Source organism: Ambystoma mexicanum, chromosome 1q, assembly GCF_040938575.1.
Source record: "Ambystoma mexicanum isolate Mex_15411 chromosome 1q, UKY_AmexF1_1, whole genome shotgun sequence".
Lineage (NCBI taxonomy): Eukaryota > Metazoa > Chordata > Amphibia > Caudata > Ambystomatidae > Ambystoma > Ambystoma mexicanum.
Genome location: NC_090922.1, coordinates 1,254,325,651 through 1,254,341,460, shown reverse-complemented (window position 1 = coordinate 1,254,341,460; position 15,810 = coordinate 1,254,325,651). Strand labels below are relative to the sequence as shown.

The following is a 15,810-nucleotide window of genomic DNA, read 5'->3' as shown; positions in this document are numbered from 1 at the left end:
AGAAGCAGGCCCAGTAACAGCAACCGAGGCCCCCAGCCCAGCCCAGCCCATGCAGGGAACACCTGAAGGCTGACTCTCTAACCCAGTGCTGCTCCAAGTTGGTTTGGCAAAAGTTTGCAAAGAAGCTGCCTGTAAATTCAGCTCAAGCCACACTAGCACTCACCCAAGCGTCGGGTCCTTATAAAAAGGAAAAAAAGCACCTCTAAAAAATAAGAAATAAACACACACACAATTTTCCTGCTCCGGTCTCCTCGACTCCTTGGAAGGCAGAGGGCGATGTTGGTTGCGGCCCTTACCTTCTCCGGCTGGTGGCCTACAAGTGCAGGAAAGAAGCAGGCCCAGTAACAGCAACTGAGGCCCCCAACCCAGCACAGCCCAGGCAGGCATCAGCTGAAGGCTGATTCTCTAACCCAGTGGTGCTCCAAGTTGGTTTGGCAAACGTTTGCAAAGAAGCCGCCCGTAAATTCAGATCAAACCACACTAGCACTCACCCAAGCGTCGGTTCCTTATAAAAAGGGGGAAAAAAGCACCTCTAAAAAATAAGAAATAAACACACACACAATTTTCCTGCTCCGGTCTCCTCGACTCCTTGGAAGGCAAAGGGCGATGTTGGTTGAGGCCCTTACCTTCTCCGGCTGGTGGCCTACAAGTTCAGGAAAGAAGCAGGCCCAGTAACAGCAACTGAGGCCCCCAGCCCAGCCTAGCCCATGCAGGGAACACCTGAAGGCTGACTCTCTAACCCAGTGCTGCTCCAAGTTGGTTTGGCAAATGTTTGCAAAGAAGCTGCCTGTAAATTCAGCTCAAGCCACACTAGCACTCACCCAAGCGTCGGTTCCTTATAAAAAGGAAAAAAAAGCACCTCTAAAAAATAAGAAATAAACACACACCCAATTTTCCTGCTCCAGTCTCCTCGACCCCTTGGAAGGCAGAGGGCGATGTTGGTTGCAGCCCTTACCTTCTCCGGCTGGTGGCCTACAAGTGCAGGAAAGAAGCAGGCCCAGTAACAGCAACTGAGGCCCCCAACCCAGCACAGCGCAGGCAGGCATCAGCTGAAGGCTGATTCTCTACCCCATTGGTGCTCCAAGTTGGTTTGGCAAACGTTTGCAAAGAAGCCGCCCGTAAATTCAGATCAAACCACACTAGCACTCACCCAAGCGTCGGGAAGGCGGAGGGCAATGTCAGCTGAGGGCCTCACCTTCTCCGGCGGGTGGCCTACACGTCCAAGAAAGAAGCAAGCCCAGGAACAGCAGCTGAGGCCCCCAGCCCAGCCCAGCCCAGCCCAGCCCAGCCCTGCCCAGGTCAGGCATCAGCTGAAGGCCGACTCCCTGCACATGGGAAGGACCGAGGCCAGACCCTGGGCTCCTGGGCTCCTGGGCCCCTAGGCTGAAGGCTCGCCTCGGCTCGACCAGCGCTCGATCAGGCTCGATCAGGCGAGATTATTAGGTAGCATGGGGCCCAGCTGGGACTTCTAGGAAGCTTAGGGTGACCGCCACTTCTTCCCCATCCAGAGGCCTGGCTATGGAGACGAGAGGCATGATGTGGCCTCCCTTCCTGCCTCTTGAAGGCCCCTCTCCCCCCGTGAGCAGTTCCCGCTCCAAGTGTCCCCCTGTCTCCCAAGGTGCACTCTACCTCTAGACCCCACATATGCAGATGAGACCCATCCACTTCCCTCCACTAGCTGTAGGGGGCCTTGCGTGTCCACGTTTCAATGGCAGGGAAAGGGCCCACTCGAGAGAAAACAGAAAGACGCTGAAGGAGCTTTGGCAGGGACACGAGCTGCTCTTTTTTGCTCCATCCGAGCCGACAAGCTGCCGTCGATTCAGCCTCCCGCTGCTGGAGTGTGCTGCTCCAAGTTAGTTTGGCGAAAACGTGTTCGCTACTGACGGGGGTCTGTATTGGAGCAAGGGCTGCTGGCTGCCCCTTTGCCTTTTTCACGCGCTGTGTTTGTTAAAATTAAAAGGAGAATGGAGGAAAATGATAGCTCAAGGCGGAGAAGACGAACGCCACCTATCGGGGACAGAGTAGCAAAATGCCTACAGCACCTGGTATTCCCAGGCGGTCTCCCATCCAAGTACTAACCAGGCCCGACCCTGCTTAGCTTCCGAGATCGGACGAGATCGGGCGCATTCAGGGTGGTATGGCCGTAGGCGAGGAGTGCGCCGATTCCGAGCCTCTTGTGCTGTGTCAGCTCGGCATCCACCCCCCTCTTGCAATGCTGAACGCTGTCCTCGGCAGTGTGTTTCTGCTCTAAGAGTGTGCCGATTCCGAGCCTCTTGTGCTGTGTCGGCTCTGACGTCCCCACCCCTCTTGCAATGCTGAACGCTGTCCTCGGCAGTGTGTTTCTGCACTAAGAGTCAGCCGATTCCGAGCCTCTTGTGCTGTGTCGGCTGTGACGTCCCCACCCCTCTTGCAATGCTGAACGCTGTCCTCGGCAGTGTGTTTCTGCACTAAGAGTCAGCCGATTCCGAGCCTCTTGTGCTGTGTCGGCTCTGACGTCCACACCCCTCTTGCAATGCTGAACGCTGTCCTCGGCAGTGTGTTTCTGCTCTAAGAGTCAGCCGATTCCGAGCCTCTTGTGCTGTGTCGGCTCTGAAGTCCACACCCCTCTTGCAATGCTGAACGCTGTCCTCTGCAGTGTGCTGCTGCTCTTTTTTTGCCTCAAGCTCAGGAGCCACAGCTGCCGGCTTGGAAAAGCAACGAGCAGCTTCATGCACCCACTTTTGAAATACCCGCTTGCCTATTCATGTTTGCAAAGAAACTGCCTGTAAATTCAGCTCAAGCCACACTAGCACTCACTCTACCAAGCGTCAGTTCCTTACAAAAATAAAAATAAATCTCTAAAAGAAAGAAATAAACACACACACACACACACAATTTTCCTGCTGGGGTCTCCTCGACTCTTTGGAAGGCAGAGGTCGACGTGGGTTAAGGCCCTTCCTTACCTTCTCTGCTGGTGGTCTACGAGTGCAGGAAAGAAGCAGGCCCAGTAACAGCAACCGAGGCCCCCAGCCCAGCCCAGCCCATGCAGGGAACACCTGAAGGCTGACTCTCTAACCCAGTGCTGCTCCAAGTTGGTTTGGCAAAAGTTTGCAAAGAAGCTGCCTGTAAATTCAGCTCAAGCCACACTAGCACTCACCCAAGCGTCGGGTCCTTATAAAAAGGAAAAAAAGCACCTCTAAAAAATAAGAAATAAACACACACACAATTTTCCTGCTCCGGTCTCCTCGACTCCTTGGAAGGCAGAGGGCGATGTTGGTTGCGGCCCTTACCTTCTCCGGCTGGTGGCCTACAAGTGCAGGAAAGAAGCAGGCCCAGTAACAGCAACTGAGGCCCCCAACCCAGCACAGCCCAGGCAGGCATCAGCTGAAGGCTGATTCTCTAACCCAGTGGTGCTCCAAGTTGGTTTGGCAAACGTTTGCAAAGAAGCCGCCCGTAAATTCAGATCAAACCACACTAGCACTCACCCAAGCGTCGGTTCCTTATAAAAAGGGGGAAAAAAGCACCTCTAAAAAATAAGAAATAAACACACACACAATTTTCCTGCTCCGGTCTCCTCGACTCCTTGGAAGGCAAAGGGCGATGTTGGTTGAGGCCCTTACCTTCTCCGGCTGGTGGCCTACAAGTTCAGGAAAGAAGCAGGCCCAGTAACAGCAACTGAGGCCCCCAGCCCAGCCTAGCCCATGCAGGGAACACCTGAAGGCTGACTCTCTAACCCAGTGCTGCTCCAAGTTGGTTTGGCAAATGTTTGCAAAGAAGCTGCCTGTAAATTCAGCTCAAGCCACACTAGCACTCACCCAAGCGTCGGTTCCTTATAAAAAGGAAAAAAAAGCACCTCTAAAAAATAAGAAATAAACACACACCCAATTTTCCTGCTCCAGTCTCCTCGACCCCTTGGAAGGCAGAGGGCGATGTTGGTTGCAGCCCTTACCTTCTCCGGCTGGTGGCCTACAAGTGCAGGAAAGAAGCAGGCCCAGTAACAGCAACTGAGGCCCCCAACCCAGCACAGCGCAGGCAGGCATCAGCTGAAGGCTGATTCTCTACCCCATTGGTGCTCCAAGTTGGTTTGGCAAACGTTTGCAAAGAAGCCGCCCGTAAATTCAGATCAAACCACACTAGCACTCACCCAAGCGTCGGGAAGGCGGAGGGCAATGTCAGCTGAGGGCCTCACCTTCTCCGGCGGGTGGCCTACACGTCCAAGAAAGAAGCAAGCCCAGGAACAGCAGCTGAGGCCCCCAGCCCAGCCCAGCCCAGCCCAGCCCAGCCCTGCCCAGGTCAGGCATCAGCTGAAGGCCGACTCCCTGCACATGGGAAGGACCGAGGCCAGACCCTGGGCTCCTGGGCTCCTGGGCCCCTAGGCTGAAGGCTCGCCTCGGCTCGACCAGCGCTCGATCAGGCTCGATCAGGCGAGATTATTAGGTAGCATGGGGCCCAGCTGGGACTTCTAGGAAGCTTAGGGTGACCGCCACTTCTTCCCCATCCAGAGGCCTGGCTATGGAGACGAGAGGCATGATGTGGCCTCCCTTCCTGCCTCTTGAAGGCCCCTCTCCCCCCGTGAGCAGTTCCCGCTCCAAGTGTCCCCCTGTCTCCCAAGGTGCACTCTACCTCTAGACCCCACATATGCAGATGAGACCCATCCACTTCCCTCCACTAGCTGTAGGGGGCCTTGCGTGTCCACGTTTCAATGGCAGGGAAAGGGCCCACTCGAGAGAAAACAGAAAGACGCTGAAGGAGCTTTGGCAGGGACACGAGCTGCTCTTTTTTGCTCCATCCGAGCCGACAAGCTGCCGTCGATTCAGCCTCCCGCTGCTGGAGTGTGCTGCTCCAAGTTAGTTTGGCGAAAACGTGTTCGCTACTGACGGGGGTCTGTATTGGAGCAAGGGCTGCTGGCTGCCCCTTTGCCTTTTTCACGCGCTGTGTTTGTTAAAATTAAAAGGAGAATGGAGGAAAATGATAGCTCAAGGCGGAGAAGACGAACGCCACCTATCGGGGACAGAGTAGCAAAATGCCTACAGCACCTGGTATTCCCAGGCGGTCTCCCATCCAAGTACTAACCAGGCCCGACCCTGCTTAGCTTCCGAGATCGGACGAGATCGGGCGCATTCAGGGTGGTATGGCCGTAGGCGAGGAGTGCGCCGATTCCGAGCCTCTTGTGCTGTGTCAGCTCGGCATCCACCCCCCTCTTGCAATGCTGAACGCTGTCCTCGGCAGTGTGTTTCTGCTCTAAGAGTGTGCCGATTCCGAGCCTCTTGTGCTGTGTCGGCTCTGACGTCCCCACCCCTCTTGCAATGCTGAACGCTGTCCTCGGCAGTGTGTTTCTGCACTAAGAGTCAGCCGATTCCGAGCCTCTTGTGCTGTGTCGGCTGTGACGTCCCCACCCCTCTTGCAATGCTGAACGCTGTCCTCGGCAGTGTGTTTCTGCACTAAGAGTCAGCCGATTCCGAGCCTCTTGTGCTGTGTCGGCTCTGACGTCCACACCCCTCTTGCAATGCTGAACGCTGTCCTCGGCAGTGTGTTTCTGCTCTAAGAGTCAGCCGATTCCGAGCCTCTTGTGCTGTGTCGGCTCTGAAGTCCACACCCCTCTTGCAATGCTGAACGCTGTCCTCTGCAGTGTGCTGCTGCTCTTTTTTTGCCTCAAGCTCAGGAGCCACAGCTGCCGGCTTGGAAAAGCAACGAGCAGCTTCATGCACCCACTTTTGAAATACCCGCTTGCCTATTCATGTTTGCAAAGAAACTGCCTGTAAATTCAGCTCAAGCCACACTAGCACTCACTCTACCAAGCGTCAGTTCCTTACAAAAATAAAAATAAATCTCTAAAAGAAAGAAATAAACACACACACACACACACAATTTTCCTGCTGGGGTCTCCTCGACTCTTTGGAAGGCAGAGGTCGACGTGGGTTAAGGCCCTTCCTTACCTTCTCTGCTGGTGGTCTACGAGTGCAGGAAAGAAGCAGGCCCAGTAACAGCAACCGAGGCCCCCAGCCCAGCCCAGCCCATGCAGGGAACACCTGAAGGCTGACTCTCTAACCCAGTGCTGCTCCAAGTTGGTTTGGCAAAAGTTTGCAAAGAAGCTGCCTGTAAATTCAGCTCAAGCCACACTAGCACTCACCCAAGCGTCGGGTCCTTATAAAAAGGAAAAAAAGCACCTCTAAAAAATAAGAAATAAACACACACACAATTTTCCTGCTCCGGTCTCCTCGACTCCTTGGAAGGCAGAGGGCGATGTTGGTTGCGGCCCTTACCTTCTCCGGCTGGTGGCCTACAAGTGCAGGAAAGAAGCAGGCCCAGTAACAGCAACTGAGGCCCCCAACCCAGCACAGCCCAGGCAGGCATCAGCTGAAGGCTGATTCTCTAACCCAGTGGTGCTCCAAGTTGGTTTGGCAAACGTTTGCAAAGAAGCCGCCCGTAAATTCAGATCAAACCACACTAGCACTCACCCAAGCGTCGGTTCCTTATAAAAAGGGGGAAAAAAGCACCTCTAAAAAATAAGAAATAAACACACACACAATTTTCCTGCTCCGGTCTCCTCGACTCCTTGGAAGGCAAAGGGCGATGTTGGTTGAGGCCCTTACCTTCTCCGGCTGGTGGCCTACAAGTTCAGGAAAGAAGCAGGCCCAGTAACAGCAACTGAGGCCCCCAGCCCAGCCTAGCCCATGCAGGGAACACCTGAAGGCTGACTCTCTAACCCAGTGCTGCTCCAAGTTGGTTTGGCAAATGTTTGCAAAGAAGCTGCCTGTAAATTCAGCTCAAGCCACACTAGCACTCACCCAAGCGTCGGTTCCTTATAAAAAGGAAAAAAAAGCACCTCTAAAAAATAAGAAATAAACACACACCCAATTTTCCTGCTCCAGTCTCCTCGACCCCTTGGAAGGCAGAGGGCGATGTTGGTTGCAGCCCTTACCTTCTCCGGCTGGTGGCCTACAAGTGCAGGAAAGAAGCAGGCCCAGTAACAGCAACTGAGGCCCCCAACCCAGCACAGCGCAGGCAGGCATCAGCTGAAGGCTGATTCTCTACCCCATTGGTGCTCCAAGTTGGTTTGGCAAACGTTTGCAAAGAAGCCGCCCGTAAATTCAGATCAAACCACACTAGCACTCACCCAAGCGTCGGGAAGGCGGAGGGCAATGTCAGCTGAGGGCCTCACCTTCTCCGGCGGGTGGCCTACACGTCCAAGAAAGAAGCAAGCCCAGGAACAGCAGCTGAGGCCCCCAGCCCAGCCCAGCCCAGCCCAGCCCAGCCCTGCCCAGGTCAGGCATCAGCTGAAGGCCGACTCCCTGCACATGGGAAGGACCGAGGCCAGACCCTGGGCTCCTGGGCTCCTGGGCCCCTAGGCTGAAGGCTCGCCTCGGCTCGACCAGCGCTCGATCAGGCTCGATCAGGCGAGATTATTAGGTAGCATGGGGCCCAGCTGGGACTTCTAGGAAGCTTAGGGTGACCGCCACTTCTTCCCCATCCAGAGGCCTGGCTATGGAGACGAGAGGCATGATGTGGCCTCCCTTCCTGCCTCTTGAAGGCCCCTCTCCCCCCGTGAGCAGTTCCCGCTCCAAGTGTCCCCCTGTCTCCCAAGGTGCACTCTACCTCTAGACCCCACATATGCAGATGAGACCCATCCACTTCCCTCCACTAGCTGTAGGGGGCCTTGCGTGTCCACGTTTCAATGGCAGGGAAAGGGCCCACTCGAGAGAAAACAGAAAGACGCTGAAGGAGCTTTGGCAGGGACACGAGCTGCTCTTTTTTGCTCCATCCGAGCCGACAAGCTGCCGTCGATTCAGCCTCCCGCTGCTGGAGTGTGCTGCTCCAAGTTAGTTTGGCGAAAACGTGTTCGCTACTGACGGGGGTCTGTATTGGAGCAAGGGCTGCTGGCTGCCCCTTTGCCTTTTTCACGCGCTGTGTTTGTTAAAATTAAAAGGAGAATGGAGGAAAATGATAGCTCAAGGCGGAGAAGACGAACGCCACCTATCGGGGACAGAGTAGCAAAATGCCTACAGCACCTGGTATTCCCAGGCGGTCTCCCATCCAAGTACTAACCAGGCCCGACCCTGCTTAGCTTCCGAGATCGGACGAGATCGGGCGCATTCAGGGTGGTATGGCCGTAGGCGAGGAGTGCGCCGATTCCGAGCCTCTTGTGCTGTGTCAGCTCGGCATCCACCCCCCTCTTGCAATGCTGAACGCTGTCCTCGGCAGTGTGTTTCTGCTCTAAGAGTGTGCCGATTCCGAGCCTCTTGTGCTGTGTCGGCTCTGACGTCCCCACCCCTCTTGCAATGCTGAACGCTGTCCTCGGCAGTGTGTTTCTGCACTAAGAGTCAGCCGATTCCGAGCCTCTTGTGCTGTGTCGGCTGTGACGTCCCCACCCCTCTTGCAATGCTGAACGCTGTCCTCGGCAGTGTGTTTCTGCACTAAGAGTCAGCCGATTCCGAGCCTCTTGTGCTGTGTCGGCTCTGACGTCCACACCCCTCTTGCAATGCTGAACGCTGTCCTCGGCAGTGTGTTTCTGCTCTAAGAGTCAGCCGATTCCGAGCCTCTTGTGCTGTGTCGGCTCTGAAGTCCACACCCCTCTTGCAATGCTGAACGCTGTCCTCTGCAGTGTGCTGCTGCTCTTTTTTTGCCTCAAGCTCAGGAGCCACAGCTGCCGGCTTGGAAAAGCAACGAGCAGCTTCATGCACCCACTTTTGAAATACCCGCTTGCCTATTCATGTTTGCAAAGAAACTGCCTGTAAATTCAGCTCAAGCCACACTAGCACTCACTCTACCAAGCGTCAGTTCCTTACAAAAATAAAAATAAATCTCTAAAAGAAAGAAATAAACACACACACACACACACAATTTTCCTGCTGGGGTCTCCTCGACTCTTTGGAAGGCAGAGGTCGACGTGGGTTAAGGCCCTTCCTTACCTTCTCTGCTGGTGGTCTACGAGTGCAGGAAAGAAGCAGGCCCAGTAACAGCAACCGAGGCCCCCAGCCCAGCCCAGCCCATGCAGGGAACACCTGAAGGCTGACTCTCTAACCCAGTGCTGCTCCAAGTTGGTTTGGCAAAAGTTTGCAAAGAAGCTGCCTGTAAATTCAGCTCAAGCCACACTAGCACTCACCCAAGCGTCGGGTCCTTATAAAAAGGAAAAAAAGCACCTCTAAAAAATAAGAAATAAACACACACACAATTTTCCTGCTCCGGTCTCCTCGACTCCTTGGAAGGCAGAGGGCGATGTTGGTTGCGGCCCTTACCTTCTCCGGCTGGTGGCCTACAAGTGCAGGAAAGAAGCAGGCCCAGTAACAGCAACTGAGGCCCCCAACCCAGCACAGCCCAGGCAGGCATCAGCTGAAGGCTGATTCTCTAACCCAGTGGTGCTCCAAGTTGGTTTGGCAAACGTTTGCAAAGAAGCCGCCCGTAAATTCAGATCAAACCACACTAGCACTCACCCAAGCGTCGGTTCCTTATAAAAAGGGGGAAAAAAGCACCTCTAAAAAATAAGAAATAAACACACACACAATTTTCCTGCTCCGGTCTCCTCGACTCCTTGGAAGGCAAAGGGCGATGTTGGTTGAGGCCCTTACCTTCTCCGGCTGGTGGCCTACAAGTTCAGGAAAGAAGCAGGCCCAGTAACAGCAACTGAGGCCCCCAGCCCAGCCTAGCCCATGCAGGGAACACCTGAAGGCTGACTCTCTAACCCAGTGCTGCTCCAAGTTGGTTTGGCAAATGTTTGCAAAGAAGCTGCCTGTAAATTCAGCTCATGCCACACTAGCACTCACCCAAGCGTCGGTTCCTTATAAAAAGGAAAAAAAAGCACCTCTAAAAAATAAGAAATAAACACACACCCAATTTTCCTGCTCCAGTCTCCTCGACCCCTTGGAAGGCAGAGGGCGATGTTGGTTGCAGCCCTTACCTTCTCCGGCTGGTGGCCTACAAGTGCAGGAAAGAAGCAGGCCCAGTAACAGCAACTGAGGCCCCCAACCCAGCACAGCGCAGGCAGGCATCAGCTGAAGGCTGATTCTCTACCCCATTGGTGCTCCAAGTTGGTTTGGCAAACGTTTGCAAAGAAGCCGCCCGTAAATTCAGATCAAACCACACTAGCACTCACCCAAGCGTCGGGAAGGCGGAGGGCAATGTCAGCTGAGGGCCTCACCTTCTCCGGCGGGTGGCCTACACGTCCAGGAAAGAAGCAAGCCCAGGAACAGCAGCTGAGGCCCCCAGCCCAGCCCAGCCCAGCCCAGCCCTGCCCAGGTCAGGCATCAGCTGAAGGCCGACTCCCTGCACATGGGAAGGACCGAGGCCAGACCCTGGGCTCCTGGGCTCCTGGGCCCCTAGGCTGAAGGCTCGACCAGCGCTCGATCAGGCTCGATCAGGCGAGATTATTAGGTAGCATGGGGCCCAGCTGGGACTTCTAGGAAGCTTAGGGTGACCGCCACTTCTTCCCCATCCAGAGGCCTGGCTATGGAGACGAGAGGCATGATGTGGCCTCCCTTCCTGCCTCTTGAAGGCCCCTCTCCCCCCGTGAGCAGTTCCCGCTCCAAGTGTCCCCCTGTCTCCCAAGGTGCACTCTACCTCTAGACCCCACATATGCAGATGAGACCCATCCACTTCCCTCCACTAGCTGTAGGGGGCCTTGCGTGTCCACGTTTCAATGGCAGGGAAAGGGCCCACTCGAGAGAAAACAGAAAGACGCTGAAGGAGCTTTGGCAGGGACACGAGCTGCTCTTTTTTGCTCCATCCGAGCCGACAAGCTGCCGTCGATTCAGCCTCCCGCTGCTGGAGTGTGCTGCTCCAAGTTAGTTTGGCGAAAACGTGTTCGCTACTGACGGGGGTCTGTATTGGAGCAAGGGCTGCTGGCTGCCCCTTTGCCTTTTTCACGCGCTGTGTTTGTTAAAATTAAAAGGAGAATGGAGGAAAATGATAGCTCAAGGCGGAGAAGACGAACGCCACCTATCGGGGACAGAGTAGCAAAATGCCTACAGCACCTGGTATTCCCAGGCGGTCTCCCATCCAAGTACTAACCAGGCCCGACCCTGCTTAGCTTCCGAGATCGGACGAGATCGGGCGCATTCAGGGTGGTATGGCCGTAGGCGAGGAGTGCGCCGATTCCGAGCCTCTTGTGCTGTGTCAGCTCGGCATCCACCCCCCTCTTGCAATGCTGAACGCTGTCCTCGGCAGTGTGTTTCTGCTCTAAGAGTGTGCCGATTCCGAGCCTCTTGTGCTGTGTCGGCTCTGACGTCCCCACCCCTCTTGCAATGCTGAACGCTGTCCTCGGCAGTGTTTCTGCACTAAGAGTCAGCCGATTCCGAGCCTCTTGTGCTGTGTCGGCTCTGACGTCCACACCCCTCTTGCAATGCTGAACGCTGTCCTCGGCAGTGTGTTTCTGCTCTAAGAGTCAGCCGATTCCGAGCCTCTTGTGCTGTGTCGGCTCTGAAGTCCACACCCCTCTTGCAATGCTGAACGCTGTCCTCTGCAGTGTGCTGCTGCTCTTTTTTTGCCTCAAGCTCAGGAGCCACAGCTGCCGGCTTGGAAAAGCAACGAGCAGCTCCATGCACCCACTTTTGAAATACCCGCTTGCCTATTCATGTTTGCAAAGAAACTGCCTGTAAATTCAGCTCAAGCCACACTAGCACTCACTCTACCAAGCGTCAGTTCCTTACAAAAATAAAAATAAATCTCTAAAAGAAAGAAATAAACACACACACACACACACAATTTTCCTGCTGGGGTCTCCTCGACTCTTTGGAAGGCAGAGGTCGACGTGGGTTAAGGCCCTTCCTTACCTTCTCTGCTGGTGGTCTACGAGTGCAGGAAAGAAGCAGGCCCAGTAACAGCAACCGAGGCCCCCAGCCCAGCCCAGCCCATGCAGGGAACACCTGAAGGCTGACTCTCTAACCCAGTGCTGCTCCAAGTTGGTTTGGCAAAAGTTTGCAAAGAAGCTGCCTGTAAATTCAGCTCAAGCCACACTAGCACTCACCCAAGCGTCGGGTCCTTATAAAAAGGAAAAAAAGCACCTCTAAAAAATAAGAAATAAACACACACACAATTTTCCTGCTCCGGTCTCCTCGACTCCTTGGAAGGCAGAGGGCGATGTTGGTTGCGGCCCTTACCTTCTCCGGCTGGTGGCCTACAAGTGCAGGAAAGAAGCAGGCCCAGTAACAGCAACTGAGGCCCCCAACCCAGCACAGCCCAGGCAGGCATCAGCTGAAGGCTGATTCTCTAACCCAGTGGTGCTCCAAGTTGGTTTGGCAAACGTTTGCAAAGAAGCCGCCCGTAAATTCAGATCAAACCACACTAGCACTCACCCAAGCGTCGGTTCCTTATAAAAAGGGGGAAAAAAGCACCTCTAAAAAATAAGAAATAAACACACACACAATTTTCCTGCTCCGGTCTCCTCGACTCCTTGGAAGGCAAAGGGCGATGTTGGTTGAGGCCCTTACCTTCTCCGGCTGGTGGCCTACAAGTTCAGGAAAGAAGCAGGCCCAGTAACAGCAACTGAGGCCCCCAGCCCAGCCTAGCCCATGCAGGGAACACCTGAAGGCTGACTCTCTAACCCAGTGCTGCTCCAAGTTGGTTTGGCAAATGTTTGCAAAGAAGCTGCCTGTAAATTCAGCTCAAGCCACACTAGCACTCACCCAAGCGTCGGTTCCTTATAAAAAGGAAAAAAAAGCACCTCTAAAAAATAAGAAATAAACACACACCCAATTTTCCTGCTCCAGTCTCCTCGACCCCTTGGAAGGCAGAGGGCGATGTTGGTTGCAGCCCTTACCTTCTCCGGCTGGTGGCCTACAAGTGCAGGAAAGAAGCAGGCCCAGTAACAGCAACTGAGGCCCCCAACCCAGCACAGCGCAGGCAGGCATCAGCTGAAGGCTGATTCTCTACCCCATTGGTGCTCCAAGTTGGTTTGGCAAACGTTTGCAAAGAAGCCGCCCGTAAATTCAGATCAAACCACACTAGCACTCACCCAAGCGTCGGGAAGGCGGAGGGCAATGTCAGCTGAGGGCCTCACCTTCTCCGGCGGGTGGCCTACACGTCCAGGAAAGAAGCAAGCCCAGGAACAGCAGCTGAGGCCCCCAGCCCAGCCCAGCCCAGCCCAGCCCAGCCCAGCCCTGCCCAGGTCAGGCATCAGCTGAAGGCCGACTCCCTGCACATGGGAAGGACCGAGGCCAGACCCTGGGCTCCTGGGCTCCTGGGCCCCTAGGCTGAAGGCTCGCCTCGGCTCGACCAGCGCTCGATCAGGCTCGATCAGGCGAGATTATTAGGTAGAAGGGGGCCCAGCTGGGACTTCTAGGAAGCTTAGGGTGACCGCCACTTCTTCCCCATCCAGAGGCCTGGCTATGGAGACGAGAGGCATGATGTGGCCTCCCTTCCTGCCTCTTGAAGGCCCCTCTCCCCCCGTGAGCAGTTCCCGCTCCAAGTGTCCCCCTGTCTCCCAAGGTGCACTCTACCTCTAGACCCCACATATGCAGATGAGACCCATCCACTTCCCTCCACTAGCTGTAGGGGGCCTTGCGTGTCCACGTTTCAATGGCAGGGAAAGGGCCCACTCGAGAGAAAACAGAAAGACGCTGAAGGAGCTTTGGCAGGGACACGAGCTGCTCTTTTTTGCTCCATCCGAGCCGACAAGCTGCCGTCGATTCAGCCTCCCGCTGCTGGAGTGTGCTGCTCCAAGTTAGTTTGGCGAAAACGTGTTCGCTACTGACGGGGGTCTGTATTGGAGCAAGGGCTGCTGGCTGCCCCTTTGCCTTTTTCACGCGCTGTGTTTGTTAAAATTAAAAGGAGAATGGAGGAAAATGATAGCTCAAGGCGGAGAAGACGAACGCCACCTATCGGGGACAGAGTAGCAAAATGCCTACAGCACCTGGTATTCCCAGGCGGTCTCCCATCCAAGTACTAACCAGGCCCGACCCTGCTTAGTTTCCGAGATCGTACGAGATCGGGCGCATTCAGGGTGGTATGGCCGTAGGCGAGGACTGCGCCGATTCCGAGCCTCTTGTGCTGTGTCAGCTCGGCATCCACCCCCCTCTTGCAATGCTGAACGCTGTCCTCGGCAGTGTGTTTCTGCTCTAAGAGTGTGCCGATTCCGAGCCTCTTGTGCTGTGTCGGCTCTGACGTCCCCACCCCTCTTGCAATGCTGAACGCTGTCCTCGGCAGTGTGTTTCTGCACTAAGAGTCAGCCGATTCCGAGCCTCTTGTGCTGTGTCGGCTCTGACGTCCACACCCCTCTTGCAATGCTGAACGCTGTCCTCGGCAGTGTGTTTCTGCTCTAAGAGTCAGCCGATTCCGAGCCTCTTGTGCTGTGTCGGCTCTGAAGTCCACACCCCTCTTGCAATGCTGAACGCTGTCCTCTGCAGTGTGCTGCTGCTCTTTTTTTGCCTCAAGCTCAGGAGCCACAGCTGCCGGCTTGGAAAAGCAACGAGCAGCTCCATGCACCCACTTTTGAAATACCCGCTTGCCTATTCATGTTTGCAAAGAAACTGCCTGTAAATTCAGCTCAAGCCACACTAGCACTCACTCTACCAAGCGTCAGTTCCTTACAAAAATAAAAATAAATCTCTAAAAGAAAGAAATAAACACACACACACACACACAATTTTCCTGCTGGGGTCTCCTCGACTCTTTGGAAGGCAGAGGTCGACGTGGGTTAAGGCCCTTCCTTACCTTCTCTGCTGGTGGTCTACGAGTGCAGGAAAGAAGCAGGCCCAGTAACAGCAACCGAGGCCCCCAGCCCAGCCCAGCCCATGCAGGGAACACCTGAAGGCTGACTCTCTAACCCAGTGCTGCTCCAAGTTGGTTTGGCAAAAGTTTGCAAAGAAGCTGCCTGTAAATTCAGCTCAAGCCACACTAGCACTCACCCAAGCGTCGGGTCCTTATAAAAAGGAAAAAAAGCACCTCTAAAAAATAAGAAATAAACACACACACAATTTTCCTGCTCCGGTCTCCTCGACTCCTTGGAAGGCAGAGGGCGATGTTGGTTGCGGCCCTTACCTTCTCCGGCTGGTGGCCTACAAGTGCAGGAAAGAAGCAGGCCCAGTAACAGCAACTGAGGCCCCCAACCCAGCACAGCCCAGGCAGGCATCAGCTGAAGGCTGATTCTCTAACCCAGTGGTGCTCCAAGTTGGTTTGGCAAACGTTTGCAAAGAAGCCGCCCGTAAATTCAGATCAAACCACACTAGCACTCACCCAAGCGTCGGTTCCTTATAAAAAGGGGGAAAAAAGCACCTCTAAAAAATAAGAAATAAACACACACACAATTTTCCTGCTCCGGTCTCCTCGACTCCTTGGAAGGCAAAGGGCGATGTTGGTTGAGGCCCTTACCTTCTCCGGCTGGTGGCCTACAAGTTCAGGAAAGAAGCAGGCCCAGTAACAGCAACTGAGGCCCCCAGCCCAGCCTAGCCCATGCAGGGAACACCTGAAGGCTGACTCTCTAACCCAGTGCTGCTCCAAGTTGGTTTGGCAAATGTTTGCAAAGAAGCTGCCTGTAAATTCAGCTCAAGCCACACTAGCACTCACCCAAGCGTCGGTTCCTTATAAAAAGGAAAAAAAAGCACCTCTAAAAAATAAGAAATAAACACACACCCAATTTTCCTGCTCCAGTCTCCTCGACCCCTTGGAAGGCAGAGGGCGATGTTGGTTGCAGCCCTTACCTTCTCCGGCTGGTGGCCTACAAGTGCAGGAAAGAAGCAGGCCCAGTAACAGCAACTGAGGCCCCCAACCCAGCACAGCGCAGGCAGGCATCAGCTGAAGGCTGATTCTCTACCCCATTGGTGCTCCAAGTTGGTTTGGCAAACGTTTGCAAAGAAGCCGCCCGTAAATTCAGATCAAACCACACTAGCACTCACCCAAGCG

The 15,810-nt window shown here is 54.6% G+C and overlaps 5 non-coding genes across 5 annotated transcripts; all 5 read right to left on the bottom strand.

Moving 5' to 3' along the window:
* Positions 1-2,030: 2,030 nt before the first annotated feature.
* On the bottom strand, positions 2,031-2,149 carry LOC138563988 (5S ribosomal RNA). The gene has a single exon (XR_011299958.1). It is a non-coding gene; the product is annotated as a 5S ribosomal RNA (ribosomal RNA).
* Positions 2,150-5,003: 2,854 nt separating this feature from the next.
* LOC138563977 (5S ribosomal RNA) lies at positions 5,004-5,122 on the bottom strand. Its single transcript, XR_011299946.1, has one exon. It is a non-coding gene; the product is annotated as a 5S ribosomal RNA (ribosomal RNA).
* Positions 5,123-7,976: 2,854 nt separating this feature from the next.
* LOC138563965 (5S ribosomal RNA) lies at positions 7,977-8,095 on the bottom strand. The gene has a single exon (XR_011299935.1). It is a non-coding gene; the product is annotated as a 5S ribosomal RNA (ribosomal RNA).
* Positions 8,096-10,934: 2,839 nt separating this feature from the next.
* Positions 10,935-11,053, bottom strand: LOC138563954 (5S ribosomal RNA). The gene has a single exon (XR_011299924.1). It is a non-coding gene; the product is annotated as a 5S ribosomal RNA (ribosomal RNA).
* Positions 11,054-13,810: 2,757 nt separating this feature from the next.
* On the bottom strand, positions 13,811-13,929 carry LOC138564586 (5S ribosomal RNA). The gene has a single exon (XR_011300530.1). It is a non-coding gene; the product is annotated as a 5S ribosomal RNA (ribosomal RNA).
* Positions 13,930-15,810: the final 1,881 nt, after the last annotated feature.